The sequence below is a fragment of the Tursiops truncatus genome, chromosome 12 (genome assembly GCF_011762595.2).
Source record: "Tursiops truncatus isolate mTurTru1 chromosome 12, mTurTru1.mat.Y, whole genome shotgun sequence".
NCBI classification, from domain to species: domain Eukaryota; kingdom Metazoa; phylum Chordata; class Mammalia; order Artiodactyla; family Delphinidae; genus Tursiops; species Tursiops truncatus.
Window position 1 is genome coordinate 43,886,421 of NC_047045.1, and position 12,282 is coordinate 43,898,702.

General features: G+C 41.2%; 1 long non-coding RNA gene across 1 annotated transcript in view; it reads right to left on the minus strand.

Annotated features, from left to right (window-relative positions):
- LOC141276015 (uncharacterized) overlaps positions 1-12,282 on the minus strand; it is a 1,017,885-nt gene that overhangs the window by 924,060 nt on the left and 81,543 nt on the right. Inside the window, exons 5-6 of the long non-coding RNA XR_012324788.1 lie at positions 10,200-10,392; positions 9,082-9,301 (exon numbers count right to left, since the gene is read on the minus strand). This is a non-coding gene — a long non-coding RNA (uncharacterized lncRNA). The remainder of the gene's footprint in view (positions 1-9,081; positions 9,302-10,199; positions 10,393-12,282) is intronic.

A 12,282-nucleotide genomic window follows, 5' to 3' on the forward strand; every position in this document is an offset into this window, starting at 1 on the left:
TGTACAAATTTATTCATTGAATAATTGTTTATAATACTAAAATAATGGAAACAACCTAAATGTATACCAATAGAAGACTTTATATTAATTGTGGTACATCCTTACAAACAAATACTCTGTCGCAATAAAAGAGAATGAGAAAACTCCTTATGCACAATATGAGAAGATTGCTGAGCAATATTGTTTAATGAAAAAAAAATAGGGGGACTTCTCTGGTGGCACAGTGGTTAAGAATCCACCTGCCAATGCAGTGGTTCAAGCCCTGGTCTGGGAAGATCCCACATGCCGCGGAGCAACTAAGCCCGTGCGCCACAACTACTGAGCCTGTGCTCTAGAGCCCGAGAGCCACAACTACTGAAGCCTGCGTGCCTAGAGCCCATGCTCTGCAACAAGAGAAGCCACCACAATGAGAGGCCCACACACCGCAATGAAGACCCAACACAGCCAAAAATAAATAAATTAAATAAATACATTTATTAAAAAAAAAGAAAGAAAGAAACTACTACTTAAAAAAAAAATAGGGATGGGGGGCAGGAAGACAAGGATAAGGATAGGAAACATCTCCAAATAGTTTTTATTCCTTTCAGTTTTCGAACCATGGAAGACTGTCACCTATTTAAAGGGTCAGTGAATTAGAGTTAGGAAAGCAAATTAGATGAGTTAGTTTTCAAAGTCTAGTTGGCATTAATAAGTAGAGCCTTAGATATTTTTCTTCTTTTTTTCTTCCTAAAACTCACTCTAAGGAAATATTGCGGGCTGAATTGAATTGCATCTCACAATGCTGCTAGGCAAAATCCCAAAAAGCATGTTCTAACACATTTTATATATATGGGGCCTGAACACTATTTCCTGGTACCCTCTTAAGAGTAACTATATGAGAAGAATTTCAGGATATAGCAATTTATATTTTGGTATTCTAATACATTTCCCACAGTGTCTGAAGAAATAATGGCATTTTGCATTTTTGGTGAGGGGGAAGCTGTATTGGCTAGAAAACCTATTTCCAACCACAGGGTTTCACACTTGATGGCTGTATAGGAGGAGGACTGTGCTGTGTTTCTTTGGAAATTATTGTGGATCCATGACATAATATATTTTAAATACTAGGGGTGGAGATTATTTTCTAGTCAGATCATTATCCAGGTACCTCATAGAAGAAACTATTTGGTGAAAAAGAAAAAATAAGGGGGACCTGGCAATAAGTAGAATGCATACATGCATACAACAAATAGATAAGTCCTACGTATTGAATTTCTATGGAGTGCAAGGCAGAATTACAGGCACAAAGAGATATAGAAATTAATAGAATATGATTCCTACCAAAAAGAACTTAAATTTAATACAGCAAATAAGTTATGTAGACAATTCATCAAAATACAAAGTAGAATGTAGTAAGCTGTTAAGGAACAGATTTGCAGAGCACAGAGAAATCTCTTCCCCCTGGATAGCTGCACTGTCAAAAAAAATAAGAATTGCAAAGTAAAAATTTACAAGTATTCCTTCAGCATTGTGTAAGGAAGAGGGACCTTCTGAGGACTTCAAGTGACTTCCAGTCACTTATGAAGACAGGACAATTTCCCTGGCTCTACAACTGCCTGGACAAAATAGCACCCAAGACTGGCCAGCTGCCTTCATTATGTGGTGATTGTTTTCACCACCAGAAATCTTCCGGTTACTGACCTAGGATGTCTTGAGACCCAGGAATCCTTTTTTGGAATCCCAGACCAATTCCAAAAACGAACTATCTATCTCCATTTCACAGTACAAATTACTAAGTCTCTATGAACAGGTCTGCCATGAGTAGACCAGCATGAGAAAGGGAGTCGCTTCAAAGCCCTGCCGACTTTCTATCAACAGAAAACCTCACATTTCAGAGCCTGGGAAGATGAGCTCCAGGAATAATACCTGCTGGGACCTCAGGGAAGTGCCAGCACCAGGAGCAGCTCCGCCAGAAACAAACAGGAGGCCACGCCCAGCCCCATCCTCTATGACGTCTTTTCAAATGACAGTAAATTTCAGTACTTTGGAAAATAAAATTCAGTGAGCCAATAAATAGGAAAACAGGAAACTACTTTCTGAGGCAAATGCATGTTTTTACAACAGTGTGAACAAGGCAGTTATACCAAGTCCCAGGGCAGGCCATCTAAAATATTTGCCAGGGGCTTCCCTGGTGGCGCAGTGGTTGAGAGTCCGCCTGCCGATGCAGGGGACGCGGGTTCATGCCCCGGTCTGGGAGGATCCCACATGCCGCGGAGCGGCTGGGCCCGTGAGCCATGGCTGCTGAGCCTGCGCGTCTGGAGCCTGTGCTCCGCAACGGGAGAGGCCACAACAGTGAGAGGCCCGCGTACCGCAAAAAAAATAAAATAAAATAAAATAAAATATTTGCCAGGAGAAGACTGTCCAACTTAAAAACACGGTTCAGCGAAGCTCCATTTTTTAATCTCAACATTAAACATTGATGAACTAGCTTTGGGTTGTTTTTTGTGTGTTATTATTTTTTTAATTGGAGCATATAAGCTTATGTATAAATATAGCTTAAGCAGCCGTTTCACAAATTTCTATAACCATAAAACACCTCTAAAATTGTTATATGGTGGATTAGAAATTTACAAAGAAATGAGTTCTTGGATTAAAGTGGATAGCAAAAAAAAAGTCTGATCTAATTTCTGAAGTAAAATACATAACATTATGCTAAAGGCGATCTAACTTCATACAAGAGAGGCATTCATGCGGGTACTTCTGACATTCATTTCTTAGCACTGGTCTTCCTGTCTTTGAACATGTCTGGAGGACACTGCGGTGATAGCTGAAGTTCTTGTGCAGAGTCTCCTCCAGAGAACTCATCTTCCTTTCCCTCCCCTTTGCCCTTTTCTCCCTGCCATCCCTCTGCACATCCTCTCTCTCTCCATTCACACTGTTCTTCCTGTGTCAGCATCATGAAACCTCAAACCAGACTTTAAATTTTTAAGCAATATTTTCATTATTAGGTCCTTGATTATACACCCTGCTCAGAGTTACATTTTCGTTAAAGAGTACAGGTTACTAAAGTTCAACATGTGTTTGGCATTATTTTAAAAGGCGTTGCTCTCTGGTAAGCTACAAGGAGAATTTAAGACTGCAAACCTGCAAGCTAGCAGCCCAAGCATCTACTCCATGGATTCGTTGCTTCCTTGCAATAGAAGCCTTCACTTTCTTTCCTTCTGCTTTTGGTTACATCAGCTTAAAATAGGAAAGGACCCAACAGCAAACTTCAGTTATGAACTGAGCACTTGTGCAAGATGTGGTCTCTGCCCTCCAATGAGGCAGACGACATCAAAATGCCTTCAGCCTACAAAGATTCGAGGAGATCCTAGAGCAGCGCGGGGAGGATTCTAAACCCTAAGAACGTGTGGTGGAAGAAAAGTTTGATACCAAGTCTAATGTGAAACAGGGAAGCAGTTTTCATTCTGGCCCTGGTATATTCTCTCTTCCTCCCCACCCCCCTTTTTAAAAAATATTTTTTAAAATTTCTAATTGTGCTGCCCTGGTATATTCTCTTCCTTTAGCCAGAGACAAATCATTAAATGACTTACAATTCTCTCTCTTTCTCCTTCTTTCTCTCTTTCTCCCTCACCCTCTTCCTCTTTCTATTTTAATAATACTTAGCTACCTCAAAGTGTTGCTGGAAGGATTCTTAAGTATGTTAAGTGCTTTGAAGATAAAAAGCAATATATAAATGCTTAAGTACTACTATAAAAGTTCAAGTAAATGAGCTCAGAGCATGTGATTTAAATGGAATGCACGTGAATATACAATCCACAGACAGCCAAACAACTAAAGAAGCTTCAGCTAAGACTAGTAACCCACATGACAATAAGCCTTAAATATCACGGAATGTTTTCAGAGCTGAAAGGCTCTCAGAGATCATACAGTGCAAGGCCTTCCTTTTACAGGCTGAGAAAAGGGAAGTCACAAACGACCCGTCCAAGGCACATGGAGGGATAGGGACAGACATGAAGAAACCAAGCCTCCTTAGTGCCCACCAGTGCTTCTTATACTGCTCCAGCTAACTACCAAATGTCAAATATAGGGAAGAAAATAGCATGTGCAGTTGAAATGTTGGTATTTGTTACCACACATCTGGATATTGCTAAATATACTGATTTAAGATTAAATTCTCTTTTGTTGAGAATAAGTGTTCTTCTATAGATATATCTTGACCCTTATTTGTATATTTGAAGCTGTTTTCCCATTAGAAGGCTAGTTACAAGGATCTATAACTATACTCACATTCTAGTGACCCTCCGAAAATTGGTAAACGTAGTGAGAAAGGAAGTGAGAATATTTTCAGCTGACACCAAGCACGACAACCGGAGCAGTTGGTGAGAAAGAGTAAATAACCATTGACACGATCCCTAAACTGACAGATATTCTTCAGCAAACTTTTCAAATGAGACTCTCCATGCAACTTTGGAATTATATCTTTTTCAATGAAATATACCAGAGTATCTATTAACAGGGTAATGATACCCAGCACCATTTGGAACGTCGCATAACCAGAGCACTCTGGCTCCGGATGCTGGTAAGGTATTCATCTTATTACCAACCCAGTAGATCTGTTCTGGTTTAATGAGGCTGCCTTAAATTCTCTTCAAGTAAATTGGGGCCCTCCAACTTTTAGTGGGCATGAGAATCACATGGAGGGGCTTGTTAAAACAGATTTCTGGCTCCATTCCCGGAGTTTCTGACTAAGTAAGTTTGGGGCGGGTCATATGAAATTAGCCCATTTGGGATGGGCAAGTCTCATTTGTATTTCTACAAGTTCCCAGAAGATGCTAATACAACTTAGGACCTCACTTGGAGAACCAGTGGGTTAAAGGAAAGCCATGCAAATAGCAGTCAGTAATTTGTCTGGCTCTGCTTCAATTAGCTGCCTGGGTAGAAACCTACTCAGAATGCAAAGAGGAGTTGGTAATTAACCAGGAAAAAATTAATTCCTGAAGACAAGTTTTCAAATTAGCAAAGCCAAATCTGGCCCAAATCGATTCTGTTTGACTCACAGTGTTATTTATTTTAATTGAATTTGTTGTCAACATTTAAAATTCATAACATTTTGTATAAAAATTCGCCCTAGCTTCTCTCAATAAATCAACTATCTGACAGCACAGGGCCACGTGCTCCCGTTAGACAGGGCGCCATGTCAGGGGACCACACTCTCCACCTGACTTGCTTCATTTGCTCAGACTGCCTCCTGCTTTTGATTTTGTGTTACTGTGTAGATAATGAATCTAAACATTTCAAGCCTCTAAATCATTTCTTCAGTTTAGTTATCTACTGTACACACAGTTTTATTAAATAAACCAGGCATGTCACCCTCGTTTCATTTTATTGTATTCTGTTTGAAAGCAGTCTATGCATATACGGAAGAGCCAAATAGAATCTCACATCATTAGCCAGTATCCCTAGGATTGGCCGGGCAATTTTCCTTTTTTACTTTACTTTAGAATAGCTAAATATTATATTATCTAAGTTTCAAAGGAATTCAGAAGTAAGAAAAAGCTCAGGAATGATATAAGATTTGCTATATAGAATTGATACCCTCAAATGTATATTTTGTTAAATAGTAAAATATATTTCATTTTCTGTATCTTACTTTTTAAAATACCTTTTTTTTTTTTTGCAGTACGCGGGCCTCTCACTGTTGTGGCCTCTCCCGTTGTGGAGCACAGGCTCTGGACGCACAGGCTCCGGACGCACAGGCTCAGCGGCCATGGCTCACGGGCCCAGCCTCTCCGCGGCGTGTGGGATCTTCCCGGACCAACCGGGCACAAACCTGTGTCCCCTGCATTGGCAGGCGGACTCCCAACCACTGCGCCACCAGGGAAGCCCTAAAATACCTTTTATATGTATGTGCTGTTTGATTTTATCTTAGTACCCAAACTTTACTTTCCACCCTAATTTCCTTACCTTTTTTTTAATTTAAAAATTTAACCTATTATGTGTACTTTTAGAGAATCATTCAAATCCATTTTGGAATAAAAATAATACTAAAGTAAATATTCACATTATTCTTCACAAACTTATAATGAGCTTTTGGGGAGAAGTGTTCAAGTTCTACTTTAGTTTGCTGTGGTCCCACGACCAGCCTCACCTGGGAACTTACTAGAAATGCAAATTATTGGATCCCACCCCAGACCCATCAAACCAGAAACCGCAGGAATGGAGCCCAGCAATCTGGATTTTACCAAGTTCCCTGGGTAATTTAGATGCACAATAAAGTTTGAGAACCACTACTTCTTTAAACCATCAAATGGGTATGGAAAATAATTGTGCCTGTGCGAATAGTAAAATATAAAGCCAGAAGATTTGTGAAGGTGATTTCTGAATCAGTTAAAAGTATGGTTTTTGGTCAATGTTGTTCTCTATTTGGTAGTACTCATCAGATAGAGATTTTTCTTTCTCATCCTTCTGAAAGAGTTTTCTGTTTTAGAATTTGCTTTCATAACTAACTTTGAGAACTATAAGGCATATTTTATCTGAGACAGGTATATGAGACCACAGTGCCACTGGAAAGGGCAAGAAGATTAACTTACACTGTCATTTTGCCTTATCTCTTTTTGATATTCTTAAAAATCAAATGTCTGTGGATCATTTGGACAATGGAACTGAAGTATTCTCCATCTTTTTTATACTTATCATCATCAGAATGATAATATCCAGGATGAATCCAATGATTCTCAACCATGGATGCTTTCAAATCACAAGGGGGCTTTTAGAAAATGTCCTGGCCTCAGCTCCAACCCCAAAGATCCTGACTTGGTTGGCCTTATATGGGACCAGGGCCACTGGTACACTTTTAAGAGTTCCCTAGGTGATTCTCCTGCAAAGCTGGGGCTGAGAAGCCCTGTTTGCATCCTTCTTTAGTGTTGGCAGTGACCTAAAAACCAAATCTCTGATCTCAGCCCTTCTCTCCCAGTGGAAAGTGAAGCTACCTCTCTTCACATGAGCAGAGACAAGTCCAGTAACTAGGAAATCTTGAATAACTATCAATTGAAATGGCCTAAACACAAAGTCACTCTGTATCAAGCAAAGATAAAAATATACGCAAATAATTCAGGTTTCCAAACACTTTCTACCAGATAATCAAAGCCAAAGTACTGCTTCTTTGACTTGAAAATTTGGATAATTCGCTTCTCTCTCCACCTTGCTCTGGGGTGTAGACAAAGTCCACAGCAAAAGTAGTGGATTCTGGGGCTTCCCTGGTGGCGCAGTGGTTGAGAGTCCGCCTGCTGATGCAGGGGACATGGGTTCGTGCCCCGGTCCGGGAGGATCCCACATGCCGTGGAGCTGCTGGGCCCGTGGGCCATGGCCGCTGGGCCTGCGCGTCCGGAGCCTGTGCTCCGCAGCAGGAGAGGCCGCGGCAGTGAGAGGCCCGCGTACCGCAAAAAAAAAAAAAAATTAAAATTAAAAAAAAAAAAAAAAGTAGTGGATTCTGCTGCTTGCTTGACCTCAAGCAAGGGGAGGGGTGTAATCAATTCTCAATTTTACTCTGTGGGTGGAGTGTTGATACAACCAAATCCAAAAGCCTTCAGTCTCTTGTGGGATGAATTGTCACTTCTGAAAACATTAGATTTGAATCAGAATTCAGAAACAAAATGTTAATTTCTTCTCTCCATCCCCCTCAAAACTATTTATTTATTTATTTATTTATGCAACTTCTGGTGTTTTTGTGACAATACTCTCTTCCCACTATTTCCTCATGGATCTTTGTTTTTTGACCTTCTGATATGAAAACAGGCATTACAGCCATGTTTTTTGGCTCTTTTTTTTCTTTGATTTAGGGAAGTGGCAAGAATGTGTGGAACAATCACAGAAGTTAACGTTTCCTCTTATAAACAAATGGAAAGGGCAACTCACCAAAGTTTCTCACTGACTTCAGGGACCTTTTCTTTAAAAAGAATGAGAAGAAAATGTAGACAATCTTTAACTGTATGATATCCACAAAGACCATGACATTAGGGAAGATCCAACATTTATTCTCAAAGTTTCAGCAAAATTGTTCCATTGTGTTTAGCAGCATGAAGATCTGAGATGGAATTTTAGTTCTATCCACAAACTAATTGTGTGATTTAGGGAAAATTACCTAACTTCCCTAAACCTTGTTTTGTCTTCAGTAAAATGATCTCATGGGATTCTTATGTAGATTAAATGAGAGAACATGTATAAAGCATTTGCACAGTACCTGGCAAGGAGTATAGAATCAACAAGTGTCAACTCATCATTATTATTACTCTGGGCAGATTCCCTGAAGGCTAGCTTTGGCTACATTTCTCAATTTCTTCTCTGTCTACATCAAACTGAGGTATTAAACAATTAAGAAACAGTGATTTGAGATGTTTCCACAGTAGATAAAGTTATTTAAAAAAATTTTTTTAAAGAAAAGAGGGAACTAGCACACTCAAAAGCCACAGGATAACTGGATAAGCAGGCTTTTATATTGCAGCATTCACTTTGGAGAAATAACCCATAAATACGAGGGTTATCAATCCAAATGGACCAGTAATTACAGAACATGAGGGCTGTGTCATCAAGAAACTAAAGGAGCGTCTTTCATCCTAATTGCATCGGATTCTATAGTGACTGGATTGGACTGAAACACCTGCACGATGCTTACACCTCAGCAGACAGTACAGGGCAAGCCTCCGTAAGGCTGTGTTGCAGAAGCCTCCCAGAGCACTGTCAGAGGAGTCAGCCCCACTGATCTATTGGCCCCAAGCCTCTGGGCAAGCAAGCAGCAACCCCACTTCCTGTTACACTCCGGATTCCTCCCTTGGGCTTGCATTCCAAGCTGCCCTGACTCTCCCTCCCAGGGACTCCTCCAGGTCACAGCCTGAGGAATTCTACGGCTGCAAGTAGACACTCCGAGAAGACTGAGGATGGGAACTATTTTAACTCACAAACAAATCTAAAAGGGGGATGGGTCTCTGCACTCCCAGATGAAAGAGAGTCAGGCTTGTGAATCACTGAAAATAGCAGGAAATCAGACAAGAAGGGCCTTGTCCCAGAGTAATAGCCTCACTCAGAGATTAAAATAGGTCTGACCTTTGTCTATGGGACTGTGTTGTCTCAGTCACATTTAGCTGCTCCAGCTGAGGACTTCTGGAAATCTCCATCTGCGTGTTGCAAAACCGCATCTCTGGGTCAGGGGGTGGTCTCTCCCTCAACACAAAGGAGCCACTTATTCAGGGTGGCACTTAACTGGAGCTTGTGACTTGTAAGCCAAGAAAATGGAGTTCACTGAAATTCCAGTTGTCTTTTCTCCCTGCTCAAAGGAAGTTAGAAACAGAGAAATGTGACAGTGAAGGAAACTGAGGTTCACGAGCCAACACTGAAGTTATGTGATGGTCACCCACACATTTGCTAGCCTCTGGAGGGGCCTAAAGGTCCCAGTCTTCTTGTAAGGCTTCTCTGCTTTAAAAGCGTATTTGGGGAGCCAACTGTTGCCATGTTTGGGGACATTGGGGTGCAGCTTTGTTGGGCAGGATCAACAGAACAGAAGGCAAGCTATTTATAGACAGGAGGCCCGGAGATCAGGAAATTAATCCTGTTTTCTACTGCTACCCCTGCCAATGAGACACAGCTTCAAACTCAGATTACTTCTCTGTGCCTCAGTTTCACTTTCTATAACTATAAGCTGGAGATAATAATACCCATTCCTCCCTGGTTTCTCAGTATATTGTGAAAAGAAATTATTGCATATGTGAGCCCTGGGGAGAAATGCCTTAATTCAAAGCATCATTATTGCTATTTCTTATCGCCCAATAGTCTCCAAAGTAATCATAGCTTTCTTTTTTGTTTGTTTTTGTTTTTGTTTTTGTTTTTTTGCGGTACGCGGGCCTCTCATTGTTGTGGCCTCTCCCGTTGCGGAGCACAGGCTCCAGACGCGCAGGCTCAGCGGCCATGGCTCAAGGGCCCAGCCGCTCCGCGGCATGTGGGATCTTCCCGGACCGGGGCACGAACCCGTGTCCCCTGCATTGGCAGGCGGACTCTCAACCACTGCGCCACCAGGGAAGGCCCTCATAGCTTTCTTTTACTAATATCCCATGCCATCGCTGGCCTGGTAACCTAATTGTCAAAAGGTGGATATCCCATTGCAGGTTTTGAAGGTTTCTGTTCTTCCCAACTTTGCTTTTAATTCACATGACATCCAATTTGCTTACTTGATTTTGCCAAACGTCATTTTGCACAAGCAGCCTCCACTAAGATGCAACAGGAGCTGAAGTGACCATTCAGATCCTTAAACGTGATGTAGATGAGCTGGAGATGTAATCTCTCCATCTCAGAGGGTACCATCTAATTAGACAGGGGTGGCCATTTCCTTTTCTGATTTACTCTTCTGTTCCTCTCTTTGACCTGGAAAGAACAAGGTAATACCGCTTAACCATGTATTGTATTCAAACCACGCCAACCACCAAGCATTATTTCAAAACTTGCCTAGGCTGAGCTAGAGCATGTGGCCCATGCCATCAGACTCTAACTCCCCTAAAATAGCTCTCTGTTATTTTATATGAAGAGTGATGTGTAACAATCAAACTTGAAATTCTATTTTTTAATTATCTTTTATTGTGGTAAAATACCCATAATTATTTTTCACATGCAGTTTTCTGGGATTAAGGTGTATAATGTTGTCAGATTTTCTTTTTTTTTTTTTACTGAGGTTAAAAACATGTAACGTTAGATGATTTATCATCTGAACCCTTTTTAAGCGTACAGTTCAGTGGCATTAAGTACATTCATATTGTTGTGCAATCATCACTGCTCTCCATCTCCAGAACTTTTTTCATCTTCCCAAACTGAAACTTTGTACCCATTGAACAACAACTCTCCATTTCCCTCTCAGCCTAACCCTGGGTCACCACCATCCTACTTTCTGTCTCTATGAATTTGGCTACTCTATAAAGGTATCGTCTATAAATTAAGCTATACAATATTGACTGGCTCACTTCACTTAGCATAGTGTTCTCAAAGTCCAGCCAAGCCATAGCATGTGTCAGAATGTCCTTCCTTTTTAAGACTGAGTGATATTTCACTGTATGGATATATCACATTTTGTTTATCCATTCATCCATCAACAGACCTGGCGGCTTCTACATCTTGACTATTATGAATAGTGCTTCTATGAACGTGGGGGTGCAAATACCTCCTCCTTGCTTTCAGTCCTCTTGGGTGTATGCCCAGAAGTGGAATTGTTGGATTATATATTAACTCTATTTTAATTTTTTTTACATCTTTATTGGATTATAATTGCTTTACAATGTTGTGTTAGTTTCTGCTGTACAGCAAAATGAATCAGTTATACATATATCCCCTCCCTCTTGGGCCTCCCTGCCACCCTCCCCATCACACCTCTCTAGGTCATCACAAAGCACCGAGCTGATCTCCCTGTGCTACACAGCAGCTTCCCACTAGCTACATCTATTAATTTTTTTTTAAATTTTTTTAGGAACTGCCATACTGATGTCCATAGTGGCTGCACCATTTTACATTCTCACCAACGGTGCACAAAGGTTCCAATTTCTCCACATCTTCACCAACACCTGTTATTTTCTATTTTTTTTTAATAGCCATCCTAATGGGTACGCTGAAATTCTATTTTTGATAAGAGAGTAGGAGATGGAGGGGCCAAGATGAAACAGGTTACAGGGCGTTCTCATATATTTGTATGAGATTTCTATTGGACAGAGTGATGAGGACTAAAACAGAACGGCTAAGAGCCGTCTCAGAGGATTGCACTTCTTGGTTACCCTTGCTCTAACTGGAGAGGAAGTGTATAAAAATGCCTACAAAGGGCTTCCCTGGTGGCGCAGTGGTTCAGAGTCCGCCTGCCGGTGCAGGGGACACGGGTTCGTGCCCCGGTCCGGGAAGATCCCACGTGCCGCGGAGCGGCTGGGCCCGTGAGCCATGGCCGCTGAACCTGCGCGTCCGGAGCCTGTGCTCCGCAACGGGAGAGGCCACAACAGTGAGAGGCCCGCGTACCGCAAAAAAAAAAAATTAAAAAGTCAGCAAGAGAAAACTGAGCCTGGGAAGAGAAGAATGTCAGAAAGAATTTAATGCAAAGTACTCCCTACTTGTACCACGCATCTGGCATACAAATGTTCCACATGACCTGAGATGCATTTTAGTGTCTCACCATTTTGCAGTTTCACCATAAAATTTCCAGATTATCGACAGAAGCAGATAAGTCACTGAAGGAAGAGTAGGAAGGGTTTTCTCAGGAACTGAGCAATAGAATGGGGAAAACAT